At 41.5% G+C, this 19146-nt stretch overlaps 1 protein-coding gene and 1 pseudogene across 1 annotated transcript in view; both read left to right on the forward strand.

The window, feature by feature from the left end:
• KCNH8 (potassium voltage-gated channel subfamily H member 8) overlaps window positions 1-19146 on the forward strand; it is a 384779-nt gene that overhangs the window by 80376 nt on the left and 285257 nt on the right. The window lies entirely within an intron of this gene.
• Window positions 1127-10723, forward strand: LOC112397780 (farnesyl pyrophosphate synthase-like; annotated as a pseudogene).

The raw sequence follows: 19146 nt of genomic DNA on the forward strand, positions 1-19146 counted from the left end.
TCTTCCTCTCATTCTCTTATAGGCTTTACTTGAGAGTCAGCCCTCAATAAATTAGATATGTCCTAATCCTCGTCTCAAGCTCTGCATTGAGGCAACCTGGCCTCAAATATGTACCCAGGCCACAGAGCTAGAAGATAATGAAGCTGGTGATTGTACTAGGTCTATCTGACTCCAAATCCTATGTCTTTTTTTTTAATTGAAGTATAGTTGATTCACCATGTTGTGTTAGTTTAAGGTGCACAGCAAAATGATTCAGTTTTTTCAGATTCTTTTCCACTGTAGGTTATTACAAAATACTGAGTATAGTTCCCTGTGCTGTACAGTAGGACCTTGTGGTTTATCTATTTTATATACAGTAGTGTGTAACTGCTTAACCTCAGACTCCTAACTTATCCCTCCCCCAGCCTTTCCCTTTCGGTAACCATAAGTTTGTTTTCTATGTGTGTGAGTCCGTTTCTGTTTTGTAAATAAGTTCATTTGTATCATTTTAAAAGATTCCACATGTAAGTGATATCATATAGTATTTGTCTTTCTCTGTCTGACCGACGTCATTTAGTATGATCATCTCGAGGTCCATGAATCCTGTCCTCTTCGCCACCACTTTCTTATGGTTGAGGGAATCTCTCGCTTCCAGCATGTTCTCCGTAACATAATGTGTCTTCTATGCTGAGCATTTTGGTCTTGACAATGGCCTGTCAGTGGTCCAGGGTGAAGTTTGTGATTACTGGCTCAACATCCAAGGCCTGTGCCCACTGTCACTGGAGGCCCACATGCCCATGATCTGTTCCGTGGAGGCTCACACACCCTTTGCTGTTACCGCCTCCTGCCATATCTCTTCCTCCTTTCTCTTCCCCAAAGAGTGTGGGCCAGCATCTGGGTTGGAGCTCTACCACCCCAGTTCCCTGAAGTGAGTCTGCTTGTTTAGCTAAATCGCTCTCCTCTTCTCCAGGCATGTTTATTTGGGGTAAGCTAGTTCTCCACGCCCTGGGAATTATGCACTGGCATTCACTGAGTTTCAGAAACTAAGTTGACGACTTGACACTTGCATGCCTTTTAGGGAAATCATGGTTATTACTGGGGGCCGTAGCAGCAGGTTTATTTATAACTCCTGGCACTGCACACTGGCATGAAGTGGGATGCTAGCGGAAGGCAGTTGGAAGGCTACAGGGACCCAGGAGAACTAGAAGGACCTGGATTTCCAGGTAAGTTTGTATGTGTCAGTCTTGAAAGGTAATTAGGCCAACACGGTGTGAAAGCAGCTTGTTTCAGCCCATTTCGTTTTCAGGTACTCTAACGCAGAGGGAAAGATTGAGCAGACAATTCAACATGTCTTGGATTTAATTGTCTCTTTTCCATGATCCCACCATGTATTGTGGTTTTGTGGTTTGTCGTTTGACTACCAAATACCGATCCCCTCTGGGGTTTTTCAGCCTAGTCAATGCTCCCTGGTTGACCCCAAGTGACTCCTGTTTTCCATTTGGTAGCAATTACTTGACAGTTACACAACTTCTTCTCTCCCTGCCTCAAAAAACAAACTAATAAATAAGGGATGGGCATTCTTATTGGTAGCTGTCCTTTCTTCAGAGAGGCTGTGTATCCCCCTTCAGAAGGTGGTTCCACGCCAGCTTTGCTGCCTTTCCTTTGTGGCTGGATGGAGTACAGCTGTCGCTAATTCAGTCACATTTTTAGTTGTCCCACCGTTAGATGAAATTATGAGCCATCGGTAGCAAGTGTCAGCAACTGCAAATAGCAATGCCGCCTTTGAAGGCAGCAGAATCCAACTGGGAATTGAGAAAATAATAGAAATTTAGAATAATGGGCATGCTTGGAATGAACCATTTTTGGGTTCAGAAACCTAGTTCCCCTGGTAATTTGAATGAGCAGTTTTGCTAATAAAATTTGTCCGTGTTGAATGAACCTGCGGGATCTACCCATCATTCACAGAACAACTTGAATTATTACCCCATCAAATTTTGCCCCTTCCTTTAGCTGGCTGGCTCTTTGAGCCAGTTTTCTCCATTGTAGGCGGGGAATGAGGGAGAAAAAAATAGAAAGAGATGGTAGCACCAGCTGAGGCGGGCTGGTCTCCATCTACATGGGTGATGAAGCTTGTTTACTTTATGCAGGTAACTTTGGATGAAATTCAAGTGGTGCTGCATTGAGTTGAAAGGGCAGATATTCGTAATAGAAATTCCCAATGATGGTCAATATTTACCAGCAGTCTTGATGAATTTTGCAGATCTATGATCCCCGCCCCTCTCACCACAGGGGGTTTTTAACTTCAGGAAAATGAGTAATTGTCACTGACAGCCTCAAAATTTTTAACAATCATCATAATTCCCCAGACCAGTAAAGTGTGTTAGTTTACCTGCCACCTTCATGGACGTGCCCTTTTGTAGAACCTCTTTTTCCCCAGTGGAATAGAAATGCTTGTCCGTCCAAGAAGTACAAAGCCCCAGATACAACAGGAACCCCTTTTGTGTTCTCTGCAGTTTCCCCAGCAGTCAGAGTGCTGTTCTCAAGGAAACCATTATCTCAGCAGGATTGATTTTTCCGCTGGGCCCCGGGGATGGCAGCAGCGGGCAGCAGGCCAGGTGTGGGGAGCCCGGGAAGGGGCGGAGGAACCAGAGTTGCAGGGCAGGTTGAGCAGAGGCTGAAGGAAGGCTTTGGGGTGAGCAAAGCAGTGTGGTAAAGAGCTCCAGCTCTGCTTTTCCACCACACATAGCTGTGTCAGGGTAGAGAAGACACTTAACGTCTCTGAGGTCATATCTTCAGGTTTAAACAGAGAGTGACAGCAGGCCACACCTCCTGAGGTTGCCATGAGGACTGGATGGTGGATTCCTGTGGTCCCAGCACTGTCCGTCGCTTGAAAAGGCTAATCATTTGGCTTGTGTACACTTATCGTCACTGCTAATTCATGTTGGGGGAAATCATCTGCTTTTATTGAAAAGTGTTCTATTTCAGTTTATTTAGCTAATGTGGCTTGAGAAATTTCACCTTCCGTTTCTACAGTTTATAAAAATCTGTCAAGTCCAAACTTTTTTTTTTTTTTAAAGACACCAGTTGTACTTGAACATTTGTTACTTCTTTTTTTAAAATTTATTTAGTTTTGGCTCTGTTGGGTTTTCGTTTCTGTGCGAGGGCTTTCTCTAGTTGCGGTGAGCGGGGGCCACTCTTCATCGCGGTGCGTGGGCCTCTCACTATCGCGGCCTCTCTTGTTGTGGAGCACAGGCTCCAGACGCGCAGGCTCAGCAGTTGTGGCTCATGGGCCTAGTTGCTCCGCAGCATGTGGGATCTTCCCAGACCAGGGCTCGAACCCGTGTCCCCTGCATTAGCAGGCAGATTCTCAACCACTGAGCCACCAGGGAAGCCCCTGTCAAGTCCAAACTTTTAAAGTAGGTGAGGATTTTGTGAGCAGGTGAGCGCACATGCATAGCCAGGAGTCGTTGTGATTGATGTACACATTGTTTTCTGGAGGCAAATATTTTAAAACCTTGAAAAGTTTCTCTTTACTATATGAAGACTTTTCTAGCCCTTTTTATTTTTTGGTTTGTTCATCAAAATCTTCTTCCGGGAAAAATACATACTTGTTTGTTTATGGGTTTAACAGATTCCTATATAATTTTTACTGAGTGCCAGGCATGTTCTAGGTTCAGTACAACTATTGACTCCGTGAATCCTTATTACAATACTCTGAAGTCGGTTCTGTTATCATCCCTGTTTTACAGTTACGTACGTCGAAGCCCAAGGCCATTCAAGTTTAAGCAAGTTCGAGATCCTTAGGTAGTGAGCTGCCCAGCTAGGATTCTAACCCAGGCTGACTGGCTTCAGCGTCAGTGCTTGCAGGGAGCAGGCTGGACCAGTCTGGTCTATTAGGGCTATGGGGACTTTTGAATGACAGGAGCTGGGAGTATTGAAGTTGTTCTGTGTGTCTGTCAGGATGGGATTTCTGGGTTGACATTCAGTCACCTTATGTATTCAGCTTAGGGCTGTGGCTTTTACCAGGAATCTCCCCGTTGCCTGAGGCCGTACAGATGGGGAGATAGGGAAGCAGAGTTGCTGCAAAGTGAGGTTAAGGACTCCCTTTTAAGAATCTGTGCCATGTGTATTAGGAGCCACTGGAGTTGAGTGAATTAGCCGTTTTCTGAATGAATCTCTAAACTAGATTCTGAGACCCTTGGCGTTTCTGATTCACCTTCAAGAGCCCTGTTTAGTGATTCATAATAGTTTTACTCAGCACAAATAGAAGACCTACACACCAAAACCAGGGTTTTACCATTTATCTTCTTTTTTTTCTTCTGATAAATAAATGTCAAATTTAGGGAAAAAAAGTCAAATTCCACTAACCATGGGGAAGCCCATGGACTTAAAAGATTTTTTTAGGCTTCACTGGCTTGCGTATGCCTTGGAGGAAGTTGATGGACTTGTCTGTCCTCCTTCTTCAGTGACTGTCCCCGATCCACCCACAGTGAGCTGCTTGTACCATACCATCTGACTATGCTTTTAGATAGAAAAGTACCATGGGCTTTCCCTGTTGCACATTCTCCTGGGTTTCCTTTTACATCACTGGTGGCTCCTTCTCAGCATCTCTTTTCTGAGACTTCATAAAACTGCAGTGCTCTGGAACTCAGCCTTTGGGCAGATTATTTCACTCCTCTGCTCAAGATGCTATGATGACCTCACCTAGAGTGTCCTTGCATTAAGACCTTTTACCATCTGCCCCTCTACTCTTGCTTTGGCCTAATTGCCTATTACTTTGCTAGAGCTTCCAGAGCCCAGTACCACAAGCTGAGTGGCTTAAACCACAGGCATGTATCGTGTCACAGTTTTGGAGGTTAGAAGTCTGAGATCAAGGTGTCAGCAGGACTGTGTTCCCTTTGAAGTCATCAGGGAAAGATCTGTTCCAGTCCTGTTGCCTAGACTCTTTTGGGACCTTGACATGTGCCACATCATTGCCAGTCTTCACCTGGCAGCCTCACTGTGTGCATGTCTGCCCAAATTTCTCCTTTTTTATAAGGACACCCGTCCTAGTGGGCAAGGGGCCCATTGTACTCCAGTATGACCTCATCTTAATTAGCTACATCCGCAGTGGCTCTGGTTCCCAGAAAGGCCACACTGTGAAGTACTGGGAGTTAGGACTTCAGCATACGCATTTTGGTGAGACACAATTCAAGCGACAGAACTACTGTGGTCTCCCTTGCCCCCGGTGAGGTGTCACGCTGCCTTTGTTGCTGTCCTGTGAATACTTGGGTGTGTCTCTGCCCTAAGGCCTTCGCATTGTCTGTTCCCTCTGCCTGGAATATCCTTGCACCCCAACTGCCCACAGGGCTCACAAACTGCCCCCTTCTCAAGTCTGTCTTCAAATATACTTTTCTCAGTAATGCCTTCCTCCCCTGATCATACCCTTTAAAATCATATCATCTCCCCTCTTCCCCACCCTGCCCCCCAATCTCCCTGATTTATTGTTTTTCTGCAGTACTCACCACCTTCTAACATACTTGGTAATTTGCTTATTTACTAGTTTTGTTGTTTGTCCTCCCCCAACGCTGACGCTGGAATGTAAGCCCAACGGGGGGCACTTGGTCTGTTTCCTCCTCTGATTTATTCCATACACCTAGAACAACAGTACTTGGAGCATAACAGCAGCTGGAAAAAATGTGTGTAGCTTTCTCATTTTTCTTTATCAGTTGGTTTAGTCATAGAGGTGCATGCCTTTCATACATTGGAGTAAGGCAGGTGGGAGGAGGACATAACATGTCTTAAACCATTTTCTTGAACACCACGACATAGCTTTCCTGTAGTGCCCTACACCTGGGACCTTTAGCCAGATGTCACGTTTATGATGATTGCAATTCCTGGGGGCAGCAGGGCGCGGGTGGAGGGACCTTGCCATCCCTCCCTTCCTGGAGCTCAGAGCATTTTCCACATAAAAGATGAAACCGGATCCCTTCTGCTGAGACACTGAGAGGCCTCATTTGACTTGTTTCCACTGTCATTTAGCTATTGGAGGAGCCATCACCGAGGCTCATGGAAGAAACCGATGGTCAGCCTGAGAACTCAGGCGTCCTGACTTGCTGTGATTTTCCTTCTAGCATAATAAGGTAGAAAGCTCCAAAAGTGACCACAAAGTGCTCTGGGAGCTGGCTTCACTAGAGTGGATGAGGTTTCAAAGGCCCACAGATGTCACATCCAGTTTTCTTAATAATCAAGACCTCTCTCTCATGGGCCTCTGGTAGCCCGTGTCAGGAGCGATTCCCAGCAGGACCACGGAGCTAGGCAACTCCCTGTGCATTTCTTGGTCTTAAAATGCATCATTTTAAATTAAAATTTTTTATTTGTTCTCATCCTTTGCCCTCATAAATACTGTGTATTTTTATGAGCCTCTGTCCTCATAGAATGTGGAGTTTAATGAGGGCAAGGGTGTCTTACACACTGCTGGTTTGTTTTCATTGTGGTGCCAGCATAGATGCTGGCACATACAGGATGCCCGAGAGCTGTTTCTTAAGCCCCAGCTGAAGTCCGGCCTCAGAGCTGCACTACCACCCAGCTTCCTAGCTTAGCACAGTGGGCAAGGACCATGCCTGGACCATTTTGGTTTAGTTTCTTCCTGGAACTCATGAATGGCCTTCAAAAGTAAAGGCTGACATATCACATTAAGCAGTGCTTTAGCCAGGAGGACGATTGGTGTTTTGTAGGAAAGCATGGAAGGGTGTTTCTGACATCACGAGGCCCAGGAGGTGAACTGTCTCAACAAGGTACCCAAAATGGATGAGACTTCAAAGGGAAGGCCTGGCTACACAGAGGCCATTGATTTTTTTCAGCCACACTCATTCCTGGCTGGCAACATTATCCACAAACAGCAGGGGTATCAGGAAGTTGACATTGACAGAGGCCACACACCAGATCCCTCAGTCCACAGGTGATAAACCCTATCATTTGTTTCCTGCACAATGTCTCCTCTGCACCTCTGTCCTGTTGGTGCTGCCCCCATGAATCCATCTGAAAGGAAGTAGTGCCTCTTTTTTTTTTTAAAATAAATTTATTTATTTATTTTTGGCTCTGTTGGGTCTTTGCTGCTGCACACGGGCTTTCTCTAGTTTCTCTCTCTGGGGAGGAGAAAGGAGGATTGAAACAGACTGAGGCAGCCAAGTGTCCGTGAAAAGTATCACAAAGGGTATGTCAGCCATTGTTATTATTCTGGATTTTATGACGTTTGTGTTTGTCAACTTTTTACAGTTTGTCATTTTTGTGATTATTCTCAGCCTAAATGAATCTTTATCTTTACTCCTAATGTATTTATATTTTTTCTTACAAAATTCCTCTCGGTTTTAAAAAGCTTTAGGACTTCCAAAACCTGGATCATCCCTCCCTCCGTCTTCTCAATTCCGTTTGTTACATCTTGAAAAGTCTTCTGGGGTCTAATGCATAAAATTCTCAAATAAAGTTTAATCTCATTTTTCAGCGAATATTAGTAATGTCTACATGGACTGCAACTTCTAAAAAATATGTAGATATTAAATAATTAGTACTTACCAAGTCTGTAAGTATTATAAGAAAAAATAACACCAGCATCCCGTTATCATAGGACAGATGTAGCCAGCAACTTGAGTAGATCTTCATAGCCTCAATGCTTCAATGAATTCCTCAGAGTTCTTATATCTGCCTTCCAAATGGGGCTATGTTCATCTACATAAAAAATTACATTTCTACATGAGAAAATGGTTTTTTCTAATTATTTTCAGATATGAGAGAATTGCTAAATGCCATTTTTGCAGAATGCCTTTATTCTATAATAATAGATGCTTAAATAAAAAAAGTGTTTTACATAGCCAAAATATATTCTAGTTTCCTGGGAAAAAAGATGGTGGTGAAATGTTTCATTACTTCCACTTGAACTAGAATTGACTAATTAGAATTAGTGCATGTGTGTTTGTGTATGGAGGGTAATTTTTTGGCATTTCCAATCGTCAACATAACTGCAGTGAAGGTTTCAGAGAACATCCGTAATGCCTTGTAAAAACGTCTATGATGTGACAAATAATACCAGCTCTCGCTTTAAATAAACTGCATTCCAAGAAAAATAGATGTACTAAGCTTTGATAACAGTAAGTGGATCAGAAGAACTTTCCAGCGCAGGTATAAGATAGTTGTAGAGCCTTTGAAACCTCTGCCTTGACCACAGATAAATCTGCAGTGAGATGACTACCATCCAGTTTGTTCCAGCTCACTTTTTAGGATGATACCCATCTGGGAAATGAAAAAAGACCTGTATTTGCTGTCCTGAGATTTCCCAAGTGACTCCCCATGCAAGTTTCGACCTGGACCAAATCCCTGAACTTCTTTGGGTCTCAGTTTCCTCATTTTATGATACAAAGGTTTGGGGCCACATCTCCAATTCTATTTCTGGTTCTGGCACAAATATTCCACGGTCTTTATCTCTATCTGCATCTTAAATGGGTCAGATCCATAAGGGAGAAGAAGAATTATTAGCACTCTGTGTTTCATAGATGTTGGGGGAGATGAAGACACCCCTGGAGCCCTCAAGATTCCACTGGATAATTGCTTGACACTCGGGCGAGAGTTAACGAAGGGGATGTTCCAAACATAGGACGTTAAAAACCGTCATCCATTATTCAGCAATTCTGTGCTAAGATTAAATTGAAGTAAGTCTATGAAGTAAGTAACTCTACTGCACACTGTTTTTTACTAACACAGTCAGATTTTCCCTGACATTGAATAGCCTCGGATGAAATAGTTGCCTTATGTTTGGGGCCACAATATACTTTTTTTAAAAGCTTACCTTACTTTTTACATATACATGTATCTATTCTTTTTCAAGTTCTTTTCCCATTTAGGTTATTACAGAATATTGAGCAGAGTTCCCTGTGCTATATAGTAGGTCCTTGTCAGTTATCCATTTTAAATATAGCAGTGTGTACATGTCAATGCCAAACTCCCAATCTGTCCCTCCCCCCAGCCCTTCCAAAAGCTTATCTTGACACCATTCCAACTGAATGGTCAAGTTACCTTTTTCCTCTCTTTTAAATTGTTTGCTTATTTATTTACTTTCTCTACATTCATGCAGAGTTTGTATATTTTGTAAGTTAAATGTGCTTCTTTGGGATTGGATGCCATTGTATTATTTTTCATTTGAGGTCTCAAATTTGCTAAGAGCAAATGTTTGTGTCAGCCATTCAGTACTAACTCACATTACTATGGTGAACCACTTTATAACTGGTCATCTGTGCCTTCTACTCTTACTTGACCATTTAGGACTGTGAAACCTCAAACTTCTAGCCCAATTCCTCGAAGGCTCACCATTTACTTGCCATTTTCTTCTATTTGTTTGGGAAATTAAAAAAAAAAAAGTCTGCCTTTTTAAAGGTTGTACTCCTATATCACTTTCTAGTTTCATATCAAATATTTTAATCTTTAATATCTTTCTGAGCTAAAAAGATACGCAGAGTTAGGAATGGGGAAATGTAAAGGAAGTTCTCTGAAATCACATAAATCATATTTGGTGATGTACAGAGGGCATAACAAAGGCAGATTAAGACCTACAGTGACAATCAGCAACTGGCATCTGGGAACAGAGTATTTTACTCCTCCCTCAGAATAGATGGAGACCAGAAATTGGACGTTTATGCAGAAAGGCAGGATTTCATCCAGCACTTATCCCAGGTTGTCAAGGTGCTGACTGAGGAGGACACTGGGCACCCAGAGACAGGAGATGCTATTGCCCGACTCAAGGAGGTCCTGGAGTACTGTGCCATCCGAGGCAAGTACCATCGGGGTTTGACGGTGCTGGTAGCATTCTGGGAGCTGTCGGAGCCCAGGAAGCAAGATGCTGACAGTCTCCGGTGGGCCATGACTGAGGGCTGGTGCGTGGAACTGCTCCAAGCCTTCCTCTTGGTGTCAGACGACCTCACGGATGCATTCTTCACCTGACGGGGGCGGATCTGCTGGTATCAGAAGCCAGGCATAGGTTTGGCTGCCATTCATGATGCTTTCCTCTTGGAAGCATGTATCTACCGCCTGCTGAAGCTCTGCTGCTGGGAGCAGCTCTATTACCTGAACCTGATCGAGCTCTTCCTACAGAGTCCTTAGCAGACTGAGATCGGACAGACCCTGGACCTCATCACAGCCCCCCAGGACAGTGTGGATCTTGGCAGATTCACTGAAAAGGGGTACAGATCTATTGTCAAATACAAGACAGCTTTCTACTCCTTCTGTCTTCCTATAGCTGCTGCCATGTATGTGGTGGGCATTGATGGGAAGAAGGAGCATACCGATGCCAAGAAGATCCTGCTGGAGATGGGAGAGTTCTTTCGGATTTAGGATGAAAACCTCGATCTCTTTGGGGACCCCAGTGTGATGGGCAAGATCGGCACTGACATCCAGGACAACAAGTGCAGCTGGCTGGTGGTTCAGTGTTTGCAACGGGCCTCTCCGGACCAGTGCCAGATCCTGCAGGAGAACTTTGGAGGCCGAGAAGGTGGCCCGGGTGAAGGCTCCAGACAAGGAGATGAATCTGCTGGCTGTGTTTACACAGCACAAGGAGGACAGTTACAGCTACCTTACGGGTCTCACGGAGCAGTATGCTGTGCCCCTGTCCCCAGCCACCATCCTGGGGCCAGCACACAAGATCTACAAGCAGAAAAAGTCACCTAGCGACTCGGGGGGGGAGGGGCGGCTCTCAAAAAAATTATTGTCTAACCTGTGAAAGAAAAGGAAGACCTACAGTGATACATCTTCTATTGATGTGTGCTTCTCTGTAGGAGAATGTGTAACAGTCTTAAAAGGCAGCCAAGATTTCTGTTAGGACTAATAAGCATGGAGTGGGTATTCTCTTGGTAATTTCAAAGTAAAGCTTTTTTACGTGGGAGATAGAGTAGTCTAACTCAAACAGGAGACCAATTTTTCTTCGACATTGAATAAAGGCAAATTCTGACACATTTCAATGGTGAGTACATTTATATGTTCCACCTTAGAAAATATTTAACCTTATTCCAGCCATTAGGTGTTTTAATCACTTGACAACGTAATTCATTAAAAGTTGCTCTGCAGTCTGTGGATAATTAGTCTGGTAACATTTATTTTGTTTACCTGAACCTTTCTTGCTTTGAAAATTGTGAATCCTGGCTAGTCTGTGTTTAAAGATAAATAAACCATTTATAATGATTTGAAATGTCATTTAACTCTCACTCCTTTTCAAAGGCATTCATTCCAACAAGGGTGAGAGGAACTGAGTTTTCTTAAGGCTCACTTGGTTTTGATTTTTAACAAAATATATCATTGATTAAAGTAAAACCAGACCTTTTGTTGTTTTACCGAGACCAGAATCACCACTCACTCTCAAGGATATATTTTGGGCAAAGTGTTGCTGGTTACTGCACAAACCCTGCATAAGGCCCAGCCTCTGACCTCGAGGGGCTTATGGCTTATAGTGATGACAGATATATAGAACTGTAACCCAGAGGTGGCTCTGGAAAATGATAGAATGGAGTAAAAGACAGTTCAGCTGAAGTCGAGGGAAGAAAAACAGAAGAGTGAGAGAAAAAGAGGATCCGAATGGGATATTGATGTGGTTTCAGGAATAGACCAAGATAAGGATGGAGACAAAGGCTGTAGTCAGAATATGGAGAATTTAATGCTAACCTAAGTGTTTGGACTTTATTCTTAACTCTTGAAATCAAATGCTAGTGTGAAAGAAGATTTGAGGAGATAAAAGAGAGTTACAGAATGTTAGAGCAGGGGCCCATAAAAATCCAATCCATTGTTTTACAGATAAGGAAACTGAGGCACAGAGAGGTTAAGTGACTTACCAGAGGTCCCATAGTATATCAGTAGCATAGTGGGGCCATAGACTTGTCTGCTGGCTCCCAGCCTAGACATCCTTTTATCCCATCACGCTATAGTAGGCTATTCAAGGGCAAAGTCTTCATAGGTACTACTTCTTGAGCATGTAGTAGATTGGCCTAGTTGTCATTGTTTTTGACATCTGTTTTCCTCCTAAGGGCTTCTAAGAATGATAGCTTTCTCCCTGATTCCTGAGTGTGGTGTGTATATTCACTATATGTAATAACTTGCCCTTCATGTGTAAGATTCTGCTTCCAAAATCATTGGCTTGCTGCGTGGTTTTTGGAAGGTGGGGTGTTTTATTGATGTGGACTTGCAAGTTCCTTGTAATCATTATCCTCTAGAATAGGCATTCCCATCTAGTCTGGAAGTCCTTTTGTTTCCTGGGCTCCCGCATTCATAGGTGACAGATTCAGACAATATTTATGTCCATGACACGGAACTAAAGTTAGCACAAAATTGTATGTCTACGTTTAAGATACTTATGTTATTTTCTCCCATAAAATATTCGTGCTGTTGTCGTAGGTTGGGTGTATGTACACGCCAGTGATTTAAAGTGAGGCGTTTGTATATTCACAGGTGTTTATTATGAATTCAGTGCCTATGAAAAGTGATACTTTGAGTAAACCACATTGTCAGGAATAGCAAATATATACTTTGAAATAACCCTTTCGATTTGAAATTCTTCTTGACCATATAAAGCTTCCTCCAGTCTCAGATATTCCAATAGTGTAAATACTAAATACTATCTTGTAAAGACATAACTTGAAAACTTCTTACAGCCTTCATATTGGGCATACAGATTGTACTGAGCAGTGCTTCAACAATCAGCAGTGTTGGCTGGATGGCTTTGGGAAAGGCAGCACCTACTGTATTTATTTCATAAAATGTCTGCATATATTTGGTATAATTATGTATTTGTGTGTGTGTGTAAATGTGCGTGTGTGTGTTTGGATCAGTAGTAGTTGGAATACCCAGAGACTTTTTGCCTCAACTGTTACAAGGGCGTGCTTGGTATTTTGTGGAGACCAAGACCCTCAAAAGAAGATATAGCTTGTATAATCCTTGTCTTGATAAGGCCTTGGCACCAAGAAACCGAGTTACGTTTGGGAGGCATCATGCTTTATTTAGCATTAAGGTTTCTGCTCCAACATCACACACACACACACACACACACACACACACACACACACACACACACACCAGTTCACTCTGCAGGAAAGGCAGCTGTTAATTTGCTAATGCTCAGGCCTTCCAGGCTGTGCTCAGCAAAGCTCTAGCAGGTGCCATTCACGTGAGACTACAAGACAGGGGTCTGAATATCTCCCCCCGCAGTTTTGCATTGCTCTGCAAATGCAGTACTCATCTTATAATGTTCCCTAAAGATTTTCAATAACAGGAAACACCACCAGCACGCATGCGATCTGCATGTTTATGTACAGTCTGAACATCCACAGTGTCCCATTTTCTCATCCCTGAACTTCCACTAGACCACAAGACTTCGGGTCTGTTTTCACCGCGGTGCTTCCAAGTCTTCCCCTGGATTCTTCACTGGGCTCCTTTTGCCTGGATTAGATCCAGTGACTCCTTCAAATCACTAGCTGGAGTTTGTTGCTTACTTTCAAGCATAACATGGGAAGTATCATCATCCCCCTTCGGGGCCAACGTCACTCTTTGGGTGCCTCAATCTGGTTTTCCTACTAATCTCAAAAACCAGGCAGAACATCTCCCTCCCTCTGTGTTTCTTCCTTAGCCTCTCTTGTCCTTGATTCTTCCTTTTACTCATTTCTTCCCAACGCAGGCAAAGCTTCTATTCTCTGTAGTATTAGTGATCTTTACCCCCAAATGGGCCAGTGTTTTATTCTCTTCTGATATCACAGTGAAGTGGAGGGGATGGAGAGTAAATGGTAATGCATGATACTTTTCCTTATTGAGAACTTTGGCTCCTAGAAGCGATCCGTTGTCCAGATTAGGAACCACGTATACATGAGAACTCAAGACTTCCCAACAATAACCATGGGTTGTGTTTGAATATGAGTGCTTTGTTCTCAGTACAGAGCTTGACAGGAGATACACACAGAGACAGACACATGTTATAAGTGGTACAGACATAGAAAGTATATCAACTACCTACACCCTATGGAGATTAGGTAAAAGAGTTTAGCATAAAATAACAGTAACCAAAACTTTTTAAACATCTTGTTTATGCCAGAGACTCAGTAAAACGTTCAGTGTGTAGTCTGAGAACCAGGTTCTCACATCAATCCTGAAGTGCAGGTAGCTTGCAGCCTCCTTGTGACACCTTAGTGAGCTGAAACACAGTTAACAATCAGCCGTCAGGATTTGGGTGCAAGTCTGTCAGGATTCAAGGATCTTGTGTTTCCAGGGTACATGATACCTATGAAAATAAAGATGCTTGAATCGGAGGGGAGCTGCCATGTGGGGCAGCCCCCCATGCATAATGCTATGCACTTTCATGTTTTCCTCTTTCAGACCCCCTAAAAGTCACATGAATGCAGTTATCCTTCCAACTTAGACCCCTCAGTGGAGGGAGGAGACTAATTTGCTCAGGTTGATACAGTCACAAAGGGAAAAGCCAGAATTTGAGTTCAAACAGTGTGACTCTGGTGCAGGGGTCTGGAAACTGGCCCACAGGCCTGTCTGGCTCACCTTCTGTTTTTGAACAACAGGTGAGTTAGAGAATAGTGGTTACATTTTTAAATGGTTCAAAAGAATGAAAAGAATATTTCACGACAATACTTGTTTATATATTTTCTATCACTTCTTCCGTGCTATGACAGAGTTGAGTGTTAGTGAGACTAGATGACCCTCAAAGCCTAAAATACTTAGACTCAGGTCTTTTACAGAAAAAGTTTGCTGATCCCGACTCTAAAATCTACATTCTTAACCTTTAGGCTATACTTTTTCTACTTGATCATGTTAGGCTCATATGGAGTACGATTAGAATTTCTAGATTATTTTGCACCACGTGAGAGTTTTAAAATAAAAATAATAATCATCTGGGACCCTTTGTAGGACAGTGGTACAGATGTGAAAATTTTAAAGCAGCTTGAAGAAACCATAAAATAGATTCTATATTGTACTTAAGAAAATAGGATAAATGTTTTCCTCACACCGTTGCTAGCTCTGTGACTCATTAGAAAAAATTCATCCCCATTGACAAATAAAATGGAGGTTTATTCATGTTCTACATCACCAGTATATTTAGCTCATTTGTATTCATTTGTATTCATCATATTATTTTCCAAAATTGATAAAAAGTAGAACATTAGCTGGAAAGTTATAAATAAAGCCCCACACTTACTGCTTTGGCTAATAAGGGCTATGAGAAAGGATAAAGGAATTAGCCTACCAATGAAAAAGACTGATATTCAAAATCCCTACTGTGTGTTATCCACTTTTATGGGCAATAACTGATTTTATTCCTACACCATTTCATGGTTTAGGGCACTAAGGCTTAGAGGTAAGGTAACTGCTGTATGTCATGCAGTTAGTAAGTGAAAAAGCCAAACCAGATCTTTCAGCTCCAAATTTGGTGTCTTCTTAGAAAAGAAATTCTATGACACTTACCATTTCAAGTTGTAAATTAGTCTAGAATTACCTCATCTAGTGGGACAATTGATTCTCTTTCTAAATGTTGGTCTTTGTTTGATTCTGTTACTTCTGTCTGTTATTAGTTGTTCAAAAGTAGGAAAGAAGTTGAAGTAAATAATATTGCCATTAATTCGTATTTAACACACATAAAAATAGTTGAAAATGTTGATGCAAAAGAATGTGTTTTAATAACTTGAGAGTTTCAGTGAATTTTATTCCCAGTTTTTTATAGAAATCGGAGAGAGAACTTTCTTGATTTCCATGTATGTGACTAATTTTCTCTTGTGATCGGTGATTATCACAATTTTATATTTGCAAAGGATAAAAACAGAAGATTAATGAAGTCTAAATAAACAGTGGACTATTTCACGTTACTTAGAACTAGGTAGCACAGATACCAGACTTGATGATGATAGAAGATGGATCAGACGTGGTTTTAATTAATTAATTAATTAATTAATTTTTAGCTGTGTTGGGTCTTCTTTTCTGTGCGAGGGCTTTCTCTGGTTGCGGCGAGCGGGGGCCACTCTTCATTGTGGTGCGCGGGCCTCTCACTATCGTGGCCTCTCTTGTTGCGGAGCACAGACTCCAGACGCGCAGGCTCAGTAGTTATGGCTCACGGGCCCAGTTGCTCCGCGGCATGTGGGATCTTCCCAGACCAGGGCTCAAACCCATGTCCCCTGCATTGGCAGGCAGATTCTCAACCACTGCACCACCAGGGAAGCCCCCAGCTACATGGTTTTAGATGGTTGTTATAAAATGTGACAGCAAAATGCATAATATGTCATTGGTTACAAATACCAAAAATTGTATCTTCTTTTGCTTTAAAAAAATGTTTTAATTTTGAAATAGATGTAATCAGATAAAACCAGTGATCATCTCTGAGACTTTATGTAATATAAACATCTATTCACTTATGCCTAAGAATAAAGAGATTGTTTGCATTCAGAAAAAATTCAGACTTTGATGAAATCAAGGTCATTATGAATATGTACTAGTGTGTACTTGTGTTTATATCTTTTAAAAGGCTCATCTCCTGTAGACATGTAATTTGGCACAGTGCTTTTGTTCTTTGGAAAGCAATTTTGCAATAATGTGCCAGGAGTTTTAAAAATGTTCTTAACCTTTGAACCCAAACTTTTAACTTCTAGAAATGTGCCTTAGGACACATGTGAAAGATGTCCATTACTGGGTTAGTTAAGGAGTGAAAATTTTTAAATAATCTGAACACACAAGTGTAAGCAAATGTTTAACAAATTAAAGCATATCCAAAGCATGAACTAGTTAGCAGTCAGTAACATGATGTTCAAAATATATATTTACTACCATAGGGAAAACTTGTACTAACTGTAAATGGGGGATCCTATTTTTTTAATTGATTATATTTCAATATAAAATATGCACATGTACTTTTATAATGACACTGATCAAAATGTACTGCATTTTTCTTTCTGTTTATACATGTTCCCCATTAGATAATACATAATTTGAGAGCAGGGATTGTGTTTTATTCAGTATATTTCTCTTATACATAATGCTTGGGAAGTTGTAGACGATCTACAGCTTCTTTTGAATGAATAAGAAAGATGATAGAAAATGATCTGGTTGTCCTTATATAAATTATCTTTTTTACATATTACATTTTATTTAGTACTTAATGTGTATGATCAGAACATATCATTTTAAAAGTAATAGTAACTTTATATATTAGAAAAGAAAGATGGCATCTTTCCTCCAGAACTTCTGGTAGTGTAGATATTATTGTGAAATGGTTCTCTGTAATTTGGCCCTAGTTTAAATAAAGGTCTCTTAATGGACCAGCCTACAAGAGCAGATCTATTGCTTGGCTTCCTTTCTACCCCAGGCTATTCTTTTACAGAATGAAAGTAACCAACTAACCAATGCTGAATCATTATTAGCTCTAATTTGGGAGATTGTGCCTTGAGATAATGGGTGTTTGGGGTCTGATTCTGTGAAGGCTACTTACTCTAGGCTTTTGTTTCATCAAAGGATCTCATGTTCATTCGCAAACATTCCTTTTCTCCCAGAATCATCTTCCACCGTGTCCTTGCCAAGTAAATACAACTTGGCCCAAGATATTAAATCAATACATCAAATTAATTGCAATGAGTTGAGACCTGACACCCACAGTGAATACACAATACTTAGATCAAGTCAGAGGTCACTATGCTGAATTGCTTTTAAAATCTTTGAATTATACCTTTGAGATGTTTGGTGCTATATCTCAGTTGGAAATTGTTTTTAGCAAGAGAATCGTTGAGAAGAATTAGTGCTACAAAATTTTTTGTTTTGTTTTTTAAAGAAAAATACATGGTCAAATGGGAGCCTCTCGCGTGATCAGCAAACAAAACACACCCCACAGATTTATTAACTTCAATCAGTAGATTGGAAATGTCTTAATATAACTGGAATATGTCATCTCTGTTTGGTTGCCAAGAAGATAATCTGACTCTTGGTTTTATTTCCCCAACCATATTCTTCACTCAGACTCTAGAACTGAAAATCTCCTAACAATTTCAGCAGAGGGATTTTTGACATAGAAAGATTTGAGCTATAAGGAAACCAAATGTCCCATCTAACAGAGAAGAGTTGCCATCTGCAATGCTATGAAGGCCTACCTCACCATTGACTTCCCAGTTCATCTTATGCTTCAATTTCCAGGCTTGCATAGAATTTAGAGATGATCTACAATAGCCTCTAAGGCACTTTTGTGAAAATTAGTAAAAGGAACACCTGTTGGGCAGATCAGTTTGAAAAAGGGACCTCCTGGGGGGTGCTAAGTGGCATCTTAGGGCATAAGACTGGTCACCAGCTCCCTACCAGCCCTTTGGTTGTTATCCTTTGTGAAGTGTGCAAATGCACAACTCTGGATGGAAGCCCTGGGTAAAGGGTGAGTGCGAGGGTTGTATTAAATATTTGAGAGATACGATATGAAAGGAGCACATCCAAGTCTCAATTGGCACGGGTCATACGTGTTTAGGAACCTACAGGTCTCCTAGAAATAGTTTTTGACTATTTCAGAAAATACCAGTCTTGCTCATTCCAAATCCAGAAAGCACGAGTAACAGCCTATTTTGATGTATTGCCAGTATTTCACCTACAAGATGGCAATTTTCTATTGTTCAACCTAGATAGTTCATCCTGTCAGCAGCACTGGGCCATTTTCTGATGTTCTCATTACAAATGCTATTTATCTCCTTACACCTCATGCATTGATCTTCTTTCTCCATGCAAAAGCCAAGCTGGAATCATAAGTGGCTGCCATCTCTGCCTGGCTCTGTTAACTCTTGATAGTACTGAAAACAGTTTTGATTTAATATTATCATTACTGTCAGCACCCTGAGTGGGAGACCAATCTCAGGAGACCATAGTAAGTGAAGGACTTTTTGTAGGTGGACAGTTTGTAGCAGAAGAGTCACCAGCAGCATTTGCTAATTATACCTAGTAAAAATTATGGGCTTCATTGCTGGGTAAATATTTTGCAAAATACATATACTGTTTTTGTAGGTCCTCATGTTCAGTTATAATTTAGCTCTTTGAATGAAATAAATGAATTCTTGCTTCCTAATAGGACGATTATTACAAAGACATACAGATGGCCAAGAAGCATATGAAAAGATTCTCAATATCGCTAATTTTAGAGAAATGCAA

Source organism: Neophocaena asiaeorientalis, unplaced genomic scaffold (assembly GCF_003031525.2).
Source record: "Neophocaena asiaeorientalis asiaeorientalis breed wild unplaced genomic scaffold, Neophocaena_asiaeorientalis_V1.1 scaffold154, whole genome shotgun sequence".
Lineage (NCBI taxonomy): Eukaryota > Metazoa > Chordata > Mammalia > Artiodactyla > Phocoenidae > Neophocaena > Neophocaena asiaeorientalis.